At 45.6% G+C, this 12,071-nt stretch overlaps 1 protein-coding gene across 1 annotated transcript in view; it reads left to right on the top strand.

Moving 5' to 3' along the window:
- lhfpl7 (LHFPL tetraspan subfamily member 7) overlaps positions 1-12,071 on the top strand; it is a 149,426-nt gene that overhangs the window by 1,452 nt on the left and 135,903 nt on the right. The window lies entirely within an intron of this gene.

The raw sequence follows: 12,071 nt of genomic DNA, 5'->3' as shown, positions 1-12,071 counted from the left end.
CAGTATTATGCATAATTACAACTAAACCAAACCCTAACTCTATAGTAAGTCCATGTAGTTAATTAATATTACTCAGTACTTATTTGAGTAAGTACAATGTAACAATGTCACCTTAAATGAAGTGTAACCTTTTTTTAAATCATGTGTCATAACTATAGTGTCATTATGCCAAAAGTCCAAGTTTTTCTCCAAAAAGTGATACAATTGTCATACTGTACCATCACAGTAGCAAGAATCCACATTATCCCACATTACTCCAAGCTAGATTATACCTATTGGTTGGTTGTTCAAGTCCATGATCAGATATTTTTTTTCTAGGACATTAATTAAATGTTTTAAAGAGACAAAACACGAGTGTGCAGAAGTTTTCAGAAGTGCAAGTAGTCAAAAGTGCCTTAATTGAATAATTATATTGCTTTATTATGTTTCTTTGAAACAACATGGATTGTGAAAGGTGCTATACAAACATAAAATATATAAGCACATGGCATAGATGACTTCTGGCACATTCCCTCTTCATGATGGGAGATAAAATGGCAAACGTTGCTTATCTCAGTGCAGGACCATGGTAGTTTCCGCTCATTTGACATACAGATCTATTCTTAGCAGCAAAGTGCAGCAGTCATTTTCAATAATTCAAAGCCCATAAAGCAAGAGTAGAAATGGGACCATCGCAGTAAATGCTGATCAGTCCTACTGGAGAGAATAAAAACATAGTTTTACACAGCCTGTTGAAATTTCCTTTTGCAGTTTACAACCTTGTAACCTTTACAAATGATCCAGTGTCTAAAATGGGGTCACTTGAAAAAAAGCCATCACTTAAGCAATGGGATTGTGCCAATAGAATAGAGGCTCATGATTTCCTGAAAGGTTAGTCAGACATGAGTATGTGTTTATCAGACTTCATCGGACTGTCCTCAATAAACTCATAGCTGATTTGTCCTTGGGGAACATCTGTGTTTCCACCTCACCCAGTGCTGCTGTGCACCTAATGTGACCAATATAATAGCAAACGTATCATATTACTCTGGATTATATAAAATGCTTAAAAGTTGCATCTTTTGTTTCACACTGTTAACTTTTCTATTGCCTTTGGTTCATTTTGACCCATTTTCAGTCAAAATACACTATAAATACATTGTTTTTTGATATTGGAAAAAGGCTTTGTCACACTGTCAGAATGTTGAAACAAACACATTTTATAAAAACTTTTTTTTTTAAAGAGCTAAAAGTGTTAAAGTCCCCCTGTGGTGAAAATCAAGCTTTTAGTGTTGTTTTATGTCTGTGTTTTTTTTAAATGTGTTTTAAGACAAACCATGTGCAAAATCATAAGTCAACACCATTGCTGAGTATTTTCTCCTTAAAACTGCAGTGAACCAAAGACAGTCTCAAAAACACGGTTTGAAATCGCTGGTGTTTCTGACGTCACCTTGTAACCAATCACGTCAGTATGTGAATTGTCAATGAGTGGATCTTTGAGCTGGTGTGAGTGAGTGGAGGCGGGGCTAATTTGCATATTCATAGATCTGAATATACTAAATGAGGCAAGGGTGTAGAGATACATTCAAGCTATTTTAAGGCATGAAGAATTTTTTTTTTTTTTTTTTTGTCATTTTGGTGATCAAAGATAAGGTTTAAGGGATAAACTTATTGACTACTGGGGGACTTTAAATCTGACCCATATTTGACATTCACCACTGGCATTTCAGCGTTTAAGCAGCGTTGAATTCTTAATGAGTCAGTTAGAATTCTCCTTAATTTTCTAATTGTAATTTCCTCCTTAAACACTACCCGACAACAAAAACTCTGCCACTCTTTCATAAACACCTAGTAGAACAGTTTGTGTTGCATTAGTGGGAAATGTGGATTTATTGTGATGGATGTGGAAAGTGGGCTCATATTGACAGCTCCAGACATAATGAAGATTTATGTGTGAAATGCATGTGAACTAAAATGGCAGCTCTGTGTGCATTTTGTTAACTGAACAGAATAATCCACAAGTTGTTATGAAATGTGTCAGATATTATGAAATGCTAAAAGGGATGGCAAAAAGAGGACACCCATTTATTGAGGTTGTGTCCTGATGTTCTTCTTTTTACATTTCTTTTTACTCCAGTTGTGTTGCTCAATATTCAATTATATGAGGGGGTCTTTAGACCTGTTGTATTCTAGTCAATAATTCATACATTTTTAATGAATTTCAGAGAGGATCAAGTTTCTTAGGACATTAAAGCTGTGTTCAGACTGCAGGCAAATCAGATTTCTTTCTCAAAAAAGCGTCCTGTCGAGTTGCAGTGCAGAACTCCTCCGTCGCACAGGAAAATGCTGAAATCTTTGCTTGGACGTAGCATTTGACCACCGTGTGAATACTTCCGGCATTTTCGTCGCTAGTTTTGACGTTCTCTACACAAAAGACAGTTTGAAGAAGTTTGATTTGAGCAGCCAGAGTTTCCAGACTGAGACGCATCTGTAAAAATCTGATTGGAATCGCATTTCAAACCACTTCCATATGTGGTTTGAATCAGATTTAAAAAAAAAAAAAATGTATGTGGACTAAAATTTCAAAACCCATTTGGATAAAATCATCAGATTTTTGCTTGTCTGAACAAAAGTTAAAAAAAAAATCACAAATGAGATCTCTTTAATTTCTCAGTTGATGCTCCTGAAAAGCTACAAATACTGCAGAGCCATAAATGGAGACGTTCAACAGAGATCTCAACAAACTGTGCTCAGATTGACAGAAATCCTAAGTAAAAAGTCAGATATTTTCAAATAAACTCATCAGTTTCCTTCAAAAGCAAATTGATTTTATATCTTTATACGTTGACTATACAATATATATATTTAAATGCATTCCATTGACTGTTTTTAAACTAAAGTTTACAGATTTTCAACCTGCTTTGTATTGTTACAGTGTTGGCAGTCAGTGTAAATGAACAATGTTTACTCTTTCTCCGTGTTTCCTGGACTGAGAAATTCACGTTTATCTGTCAGCAAAGCAGCCACAAACAGATGGATCAACAGAACAGTTATTGTAAGAGTAGGTTTATCACTAAAATTGGCAGAACTAACAGAATGACAGTTTTTTCCCCCTCCTCTCTTTGGCCTAAAACAGTTTACTACAAACAGAGTTTTTTTCAGATTTTCCGTGGCGTTCTCTCTGAATTTACGATTCTTTGCATCCTAAAAGTTTGACTGCTAAGGAGATTTCCTACAAAAACAAGGAGATATTTGATTGATGAAGCGTATCCTTAGTAGACTGGTGGTAGTGGCCTTGGACGTACTCTTTGTCAGATAGCACCGATAATTGTTTTTTTTGGTCTTTCTACTATATAGGCAGCCAAGGTTTTTTTTTTAAAGCCCATTTTGCCAGCGGTGAAGTATCCCTTTAATCTAATGCACTACATCCCACCTTAGTCCTAAAAATACATTTTCAAAGTGTTAAATTTAAGTTAATTCATGAATAGATTAATACATTAATAATTTTATTTCAGTTTTCCCAGACAGACATATATATATATAGTCCATAGAAATGTAGTTCAGCTTCTGTGTTGCTTTGTTTAGACCTTTTCCATTTCAGATCCTACAGAACACAGAAGCCTTCCTCTTGTTCCCTTAATACCCTAAAGCTCTCTCTCTCTCTCTCTCTCTCTCTCTCTGGAGCACAAACAACCTTGTGTCTTATGATTTATGTATGGATGAAACATTAGCATTTGAAAGGAGATAATAATAAATTGCATTTCTTTGATATTTTTTTAGTGAAATTTGAAGGGCGGAGGATAAAGATTGTTCTGCCCATATGCAAGGCATTAGAGGGAAAGAAAGGAATGGATTTGGGAGTATTGTTTGGCAGTGATGTGTGCGTGGCTTCTGCTAAATGCTTCAGTACATACATAACTGAGTGTACACAACTCTGACTGCTGAATCATTTATTTATGAGCATTGTTAGCCTTGCCATCTTTGTTGTTTTGGAGATGAAGAGTTTGATTGTTTCTGAGTAAGCTATAAAATGCTCATCTTTAAAGTTGATTTGCATAATAATGTGTTCAGTGTTAATATACTTTCTCTTCACCCAGTTTAAAGTGCTGAGACAACTGTAAATAAACCATTGTTAGACTGACTCCCCAAGAGCGTAAACACTGTGGCTCTGTTCTGCTTTCAGCATTGACTTTTGAGTGCTTGATCTCGACTTCTGAATCTGAATTAACCAATGGTGTGAGTTTGGGGAAGGGCTTCCTGTTTGTCTGACCAATGGCAGGAGGGTGTTTTGAAAACCTTTTGTCATTATTGACACTGCACATTTAGTTGTCTCTGCTATAAAAAGCTCTGTTAATGAGGATTATTAAATAAATTATTATTATATTGGTTCCAAGCACCAACAACTCATGTAGACAATACAGTAATACAACTGCCATGTATTTTTCTAATATAATGTGAGATTTTAAGGACTCTTTATGAAAGTATTATTCTATGTATTAAAAGAGACAACTTGCAATATATTCAGTCACATCTGACAACTTGACATATACGGTTTCAATTTCATTAGGATATAAATAATAAGATAACATTTAATAATATATAATCATTTTGGAGATCAGATCAGATCAAACATTTTAATCCATTGAATCATTTACATTGATTCTATAAGACCTAAATGGTTATTTACCTTCTGGTGGGCAACATTAGCATTGCATGCATTATCTGTCATTGATATAGATGTTTGATATGTTAGAAATTGCTGTTATCCTTACAGGCATCAGATATTGGACAAAACGGATTTGTATAAATTGGACAAGCAACCGAGGGCGAGTTAGAAAAAGTAGTTTTCCAAAAAACTCAAAGCGGCGTGCAAATGTAATTTGAGGGAACTGAAGGATTCAGAGGATAGTTTTATTTTTAATAATGAATCTTGTAGGGCTTGACCCAAGGATTCAGAGGAAAATTATTTTGATTCTATCCCTTAAAATGCAGATGTACTTACAGCGCCACCTACTGTCTGATGGATGTTTGTGGGGTGCCTGAGTCATGGCCCCCCCATGACCGGGACCATTGGGACTGGGACCATTCCACCAAGTTGAGATCTCTGCAATTTACGGTCTCGCGCTCAGGATAGTTGGCAAAACAGTAAAAAAGCACCGTCTGTGCTTAGACCCCTAAAAATAAGCAATCAAGCTTGCAGACTTGCTGGTACATTGGTAGGAAATGTCATTTATGTCAAGTTATTTTCTACACTGAGATGCTTTACTGGCTCAATCACATTAGTTTTTCATGCAGTTAGCACTGGATTTTCACTCAAAGAAGAGATCTCTCTCTCTTTCTCTCTCTCTCCTTCACACAGATTTGCTGACAGAGGCTTTTGTCATGCATGGGTGGCTGCCTCTCTCAGGTTTGGGTGGTCCCATGTTAAGTGTTGTGCTCACTCGGCCATCAAGACATGAATACAGTACTTTTTCATCAAGTCCTGCCTCGACTCATTGGTGTGCAGATTATTCCATTTATTTTAAGACTCCCGTCACATGTTTCCCATATACGGACGCACACACATGTTTCTCAGTTTGCCCCGAGCCCCCTTTCTCTGTAGATAGCTAAGGCTCATGGGGCTTGTGTTTAGGTTCACAGCATATCATTTTGTTGGTGTTTTGTAACTAATGGTACTGCAGTTTTCCAAAGAGGTGATGTGAATGTTAAATGGTTAAACCAACTACTGTAACTGATAATGATTCGATTTATGTATGAACTGGTTTGTTCTGGTCATTCTTTGTTTGATAAGTGTAGTAGCTCTAGCTGTCCTAAAGCACAAAACATACACTCTGCTGCATGAATGCATAAAAATGTCAATGTTTCTGGTCTTAGGTCTCAGACATTCTAGCTACGCAAACTTGATTTCATGCATCATTGAAATCAACGCGTATGTCATTGCCACAAGGGGTGCGGTTCGACTTCTACAGTCGTTTTTCTCATTCGGGTCAGCTATCTGTCAACTTTTGGTTACACTTTATTGTAAGGTGAGTGTCACAGTGTAATTATACTATTAAGTACTGAGTAATATTTATTAAGTGCATGTACTTACTATAGGGTCAAGATTAGGGTTTGATTTATGGTTAATTGCTTGTTGTAATTATGCATAATTTACTGTTATTACTACAGCAAGTGCATGTAACACTTGTAACAAGGACACTGTACAATAAAGTGTTACCAAACTTTCTCAGACATGTTTATAGCTAGCTAACTGAACAACTTAGTGCTACAGGTATGAGTCCTAATTAAAGCCCAGTTTTGAGTGGGGATTTTGCACTTCAGGCTCCATTGTCATGAAGGTAATGGGTTTTTGGTTAAATGCCTGAAATAAGGTCTGTGTTTAACAGTTTTTTGGCTTACAAAATTACATAATTCTTGCAGCACTGTGTATAACCTTCTTATAATAAATAATGTCATCCTCTTGAATGCTAACATTTCTTTAGCGAAGTGCAAAAACATTTTTGTTTTTCAAAATACATTTTTTGTAGGTGGCCTGAACAACTAGTCAGCTAATTGCGCTTAAAGAATGCCTGTACAGTTTGACTGGTTTTGGGTTCACCTTATGCAAGAGTAAGACACAGTCTAGCATTTTAAAACAAATAGACAAACTGAACTAAACTGAAAGGGGTCTTGATGCATATTTTATGACATGCCATCTTAGAAATGCAACACTTATGGTGGGACACTCGAAAAAACAAAATCAGTTGGGGCCTCAGTTGGACTGATCATTTATTAGCCAACTGTGACCCATCCCTAACTGTAAAACAAGTAGGCTTGATAAGCGTACCCCATCAAGTGTATGTCTGATTTTACATGAGGATAAAAGTAGTGTTCTCTTACGAGAGGTTCTCTCGTATTGCGTAAGCTAGCTTACGCTGCGGGAAAGTCTCCTTTCACGAGATACTGAAGCCAAAAATTATCCCAATTTTTTAAACTTTGTCAACGCAGTGCGGCAGCCTGCAGACCTAGGGCAAGCGAGTCGCGTGCCCATTGGCTGCTCTGCGGCAACTGCAGCAGCCTATGGCTGAGCCTTGCGCGTGACGTCACGTCCAATGAGCGCGCTTGGCGCGCTTAGTGCGTCACAGCCCGTCATTAGGGGTGTGGCTTAGAGTATATAAGCAAGGAACAGAGGCTGCTTCGCTGATTTCTGTCTCTTCAGCGAAGCTCTTCGCATCGCTGATCTCCGAGGAAGCCGCCGTTGAATCCAGCGACCAGCACGCCGAGGATCTCAGCCTGAGGACGCCGGCCGCTCGCCGCCTTCAGCCTTCCCTGCCTGCTGCGCCATCCGGCCTTATATCCTTTTCTGCTCTGTTTTGTGTGTGTGTGTGTGTCCGCCGCGACACACTTGCATCTAAAAGAGCGCGAGGCGTTGTTTCAAATGCCTCGCACATCCTGTGGCTCGTGCAGAGCCTCGCTCAGCGACGGAGACCGCCACGTGCTGTGCGCTCTCTGCCTGGGTTTTGACCACGCTGTTCGCGCTCTCTCCGAGGGCGGCTGCGAACAGTGTGAAGATTTACCGATGTCGACCCTACGGGCTCGACTCGCTAAATTCGAAGACACTCCATCTTCTCCGGCCGCTTCTTCCGGGCCACGAAAGAAAAAACGTCGCTCTCAAAGGCCGCCGGAACTGGACGCTACAGCTGAGCGCTCGCCGGAACCTCTCCCGCGAGCCTCGCTCTCTCCTTCCCCCCCACCCTTCTCCGACGCGCAGCGGCCGGCCACTGCCCGCACTGCCGTCGCCCTGGGGGATGATGCAGATGATGCCGCTGACAGCTGCTCTCTGCTCGCGTCTGACAGCGAGGAGTGGTCGGGCTCTCACCGCTCCGCCCCCTCTACTCTGGAGTCTTCTCGAACCCGCGCTAGTGTTGACGCAGAGCTTCTCCGCCTCCTCACTTTAGCGGTCGAGAGAATGGGACTGGATTGGTCTCCACCTAAGGAGCCGGAGCCCAATCGCCTTGACGGGTTTTTTCTGCCTAGCCGCCGCCCTGCGCCTGCCTCTAGGTCAGCACCCTTCCTGCCTGAGCTCCACGCCGAGCTCTCTAAGTCCTGGAACGCTCCGTTCTCCACCAGACTCCGCTCGCCAGTCTCCTCGGCTCTCTCCCAGGTGGACGGAGCCGCCGAGAACGGCTATAACGGCATCCCCGCCGTTGAGGATGCTGTGGCAACGCACCTTTGCCCGCCGTCTGCTAGATGGCGCTCAAAGTCTGCCCTGCCGTCTAAAGCCTGCAGGACCACCTCAGCTCTCGCCGGCCGCGCTTTCGCCGCCTCCGGCCAGGCTGCTTCCGCCCTGCACTCAATGGCTATTCTTCAGATCCTTCAAGCCGACCTCCTCCGTGAACTGGACGAGAAGGGCTCGGATCAGTCTGCCTTTACCGATCTCCGCAGCGCTACGGATCTCGCGCTGCGCGCTACCAAGACCGCTGCTCAAGCCATCGGCAGATCCATGGCCGCGCTCACCGTCATCGACAGACATCTATGGTTGACGCTCGCGGACATGAGTGAGTCAGAGCGCGCTGTGTTTCTGAACGCACCACTCTCGCCCACCGGCCTCTTTGGCCCTGCGGTCAGCGGAATTGTGGATCGGTTCTCTGAGGTACAGAAGGCGTCGCAGGCGATGGACCTCTTCCTGCCCCGCCGTTCGAGCTCAGCCACAGGCCGCCCTCAAACTCAGCCTCCTGTGCGCAGCTCTAACCAGCGCTCTTCCAGGCCCCCCAACGCTTCGCAGCGGCGCCAGGGCAATCGCCCCAGGTCGCGCTCGACCAGCCGTCACAGACCGCCGCCCCCACGGGGCCCGCGGTCCAAGATCGCGTTGAAGCCCGAGCCCGCGAAGTCCTCCTAGCATCCGCAAGGAGGAAAAGATGGTTGAGTCCCGCTACGGCCGGACCGCCATCAAAACGCACAGCTCTGTCAGTCCCCTATGTTCAGGCTACTGCAGCAGCACACACCGCAGCCAACGAGCCAGTAATTACACTCGCTCGCCTGCACACAAACGCCGTTTTCACGGCGACCCAGATAAATCTCAAAAAGAGTATAAGTGCTTTAAGTGTAGAAAATGTGCCCACACCCATGTGCTCACTGCTTCACACAAGTGCAATCCCCATGGTAACGCGCCCAGAGCGCTCTCTCATAAAGCGGCCTCACACCGCTCGAGCACTAAATGTAGTAAAAGTGCCCACACTTCCGTGCTCACAACTACTCGCTGCTCGCTCTGTCACTCAGTTACCTCAAATTGCTACGGCTCAAGCCGCAGGGGTTTTAAGTGTAGAAAAAGTGCCCACTCCCGTGTGCTCACTGCCTCACACAGACCAGGTTCCCATGGCAACGCGTCCAGAGCGCTATCTCTTAAAGCGGAAACTTCCCGCTCGAGCATCAAGTGTAGGAAATGTGCCCACAGCCCTGTGCTCACACCTGCCCACTGCCCGCTCTGCCAGACAGGTTGCAAACCTCATAAAGCCCCCAAACACTGGCCGTGTCATAAGTGCATATCCCGCGCCAGCTCACGAGCACGCGCGCCCACTTTCAGACACCATAATCCCCACGCCGCCCTCGCGCCTGGGTTGTTTGACAGCAGTTCACGCTCCATCGTCCAAGATCGAGCTACTAAATTCTGCACAGTCGGCCAGCCCTGTTCTTCTGCCCTCGTGTCCGAGCATCGGCGGCGCGCGCGCCGCCCCGTCTTCTCTGATACAGGTTCCCCATCCCGCGCAACGCGGCGATCTGAACCCAGAGACCATTCGACCCCTAGCTATGCATGCAAAAGCATGGGAGGCTATTCAGGGCGCGTCAGAATGGGTGCTCAACACCATAAGACACGGTTATTCGCTCCAATTTGCTCGTCGCCCTCCGCGCTTTCTAGCGCAGACGGAAACGAAAGTGAGTTTGGAAACAGCACATCTGCTTCAAGCAGAGATAACAAAGCTGCTGCGAAAAGGGGCCATAGAACAGGTGCATCCTTCTCTGAGCGAGTCAGGCTTTTTACAGCCGTTACTTCCTCGTTCCCAAGAAGGACGGAGCATTAAGACCTATTTTAGATCTGAGACATCTGAACAAAGCCCTCATGAGACGGCCGTTCAGGATGATTACAACCAGACAGATCCTCGCGCAAATTCGCCCAGGAGACTGGTTTATCTCTCTCGATCTGAAGGACGCTTATTTCCAGATCCAGATAACTCCCCGTCACAGGCCATTTTTGAGATTCGCCTTCGACGGTCGAGCTTATCAATACACAGTCCTGCCGTTCGGCCTGTCTTTAGCACCCCGTACATTTACGAAATGCATGGACACGGCTCTCGCTCCCCTGAGGAGTCAGGGAATGCGAATCCTGAACTACCTGGACGATTGGCTCGTTCTAGCGCAGTCAGAGACAGAACTTGTGTCTCACAGAACAGCGCTACTCGACCACCTGGAGGTTTTGGGTCTAGCGGTCAACTGGACAAAGAGCTCGCTCTCGCCCCGGCAGTCGATTTCCTTTCTCGGAATAGAACTGGACTCGGTGGCGATGACGGCCAGATTGACGGAGCAGCGCGCGCGCCGCATCCAGCGCCTCGCTGCATCCTTCAAAGAAGGCAACCGGGTTCCCCTGAAGGCATTCTGGGGCATATGGCCTCAGCTGCAGCAGTGCTTCAGTTGGGTTTACTGCGCATGCGCCCGCTTCAACGCTGGCTGAGAACGCGCGTATCCCATCGAGCCTGGGCGACCGGCGGCTCGCTAATCAGAGTGACTCAGGTCTGTGTCTCAGCCCTGCAGCCCTGGCTAGCAGCCGAATGGTATCACACGGGAGTGAATATGGGAGTGGTCTCACACCGGAAAGTTGTCTCTACAGACGCGTCCAACCTAGGTTGGGGAGCGCTCTTCGAAGGCAGACCGGTCTTTGGCCACTGGTCAGACCAGGAGAATCTCCTACACATAAACTGTCTAGAGATGCTCGCGGTCGAGAAAGCGCTCATGCACTTCCTCCCTTTCCTCCGTGGTCACCATGTTCTAGTCCGCACGGACAACACTTCAGTAGTGGCCTATGTGAACCGCCAGGGCGGTGTCAGATCAAAGCAACTCTGCGCCCTGACGGAACGCCTCCTCGTATGGGCTCAGCACTCTCTGCGCTCTCTGAGAGCATCGCATGTGCCTGGCCATCTGAACGAGGGCCCCGACAGACTGTCCAGGGACAACGTTCCCCCTGGGGAGTGGTCTCTACACCCTCAAACAGTCCAGTCGCTGTGGCGCCGCTTTGGCAGAGCGAAAGTCGACCTCTTTGCGTCAATAGACAACGCACACTGCCCAGCGTTCTTTTCAAAGAGCGAGGACGCGCTGGCCCAGTCTTGGCCCAGCGGCCCGCTATATGCGTTTCCGCCAGTCTCTCTGCTGCCTCAGGTCATCGAGAGAGTCAGGAAAGCGCGCCACACAGTGCTCCTCATAGCCCCGTTCTGGGAGAACCAAGCTTGGTTCCCGGAACTCATACAATTGGCAGACTCAGCCCCCTGGCCGATTCCGGTGCGGAGAGACCTTCTCTCTCAAGCCCGCGGCTCGATTTGGCATCCCCACCCAGAGCACTGGTCTCTGCATGCGTGGAGCCTCAACAACTACATGCTGATCTACCAGAAGGGGTGATGAACACGATCATACAATCTAGAGCCCCCTCCACGAGGCGGCTCTACACGTCTAAATGGTCTGTGTTTAACAAATGGTGCACTACCAAAGGGCTCAATCCACAGACATGTGGGGTCTCACAAGTATTGTGTTTCCTTCAAGAGCTACTGGACGCGGGCAGGTCCCCCTCTACGCTCAAAGTCTATGTCGCGGCCATTTCAGCGCTCTCTGTGTCAGAGCCGGGCCGCGCATTAGGAAGGAACGAGTTGGTCATCCGCTTCCTTAGAGGAGCGAGGAGGATGAACCCCCCGCGACCCCCTTCGGTTCCTATGTGGGATCTTTCACTGGTCTTAGACGCACTGAAAGCACATCCCTTTGAACCCTTAGAAACTGTGGATATGAAATACCTCACGCTCAAAACCGTTTTTCTGATAGCACTGTCTTCAGTAAAACGTGTGGGAGACCTTCAC

This window comes from Rutilus rutilus (assembly GCF_951802725.1).
Source record: "Rutilus rutilus genome assembly, chromosome: 7".
Taxonomy (NCBI): domain Eukaryota; kingdom Metazoa; phylum Chordata; class Actinopteri; order Cypriniformes; family Leuciscidae; genus Rutilus; species Rutilus rutilus.
This window is presented reverse-complemented; position numbering and strand designations above follow the sequence as displayed.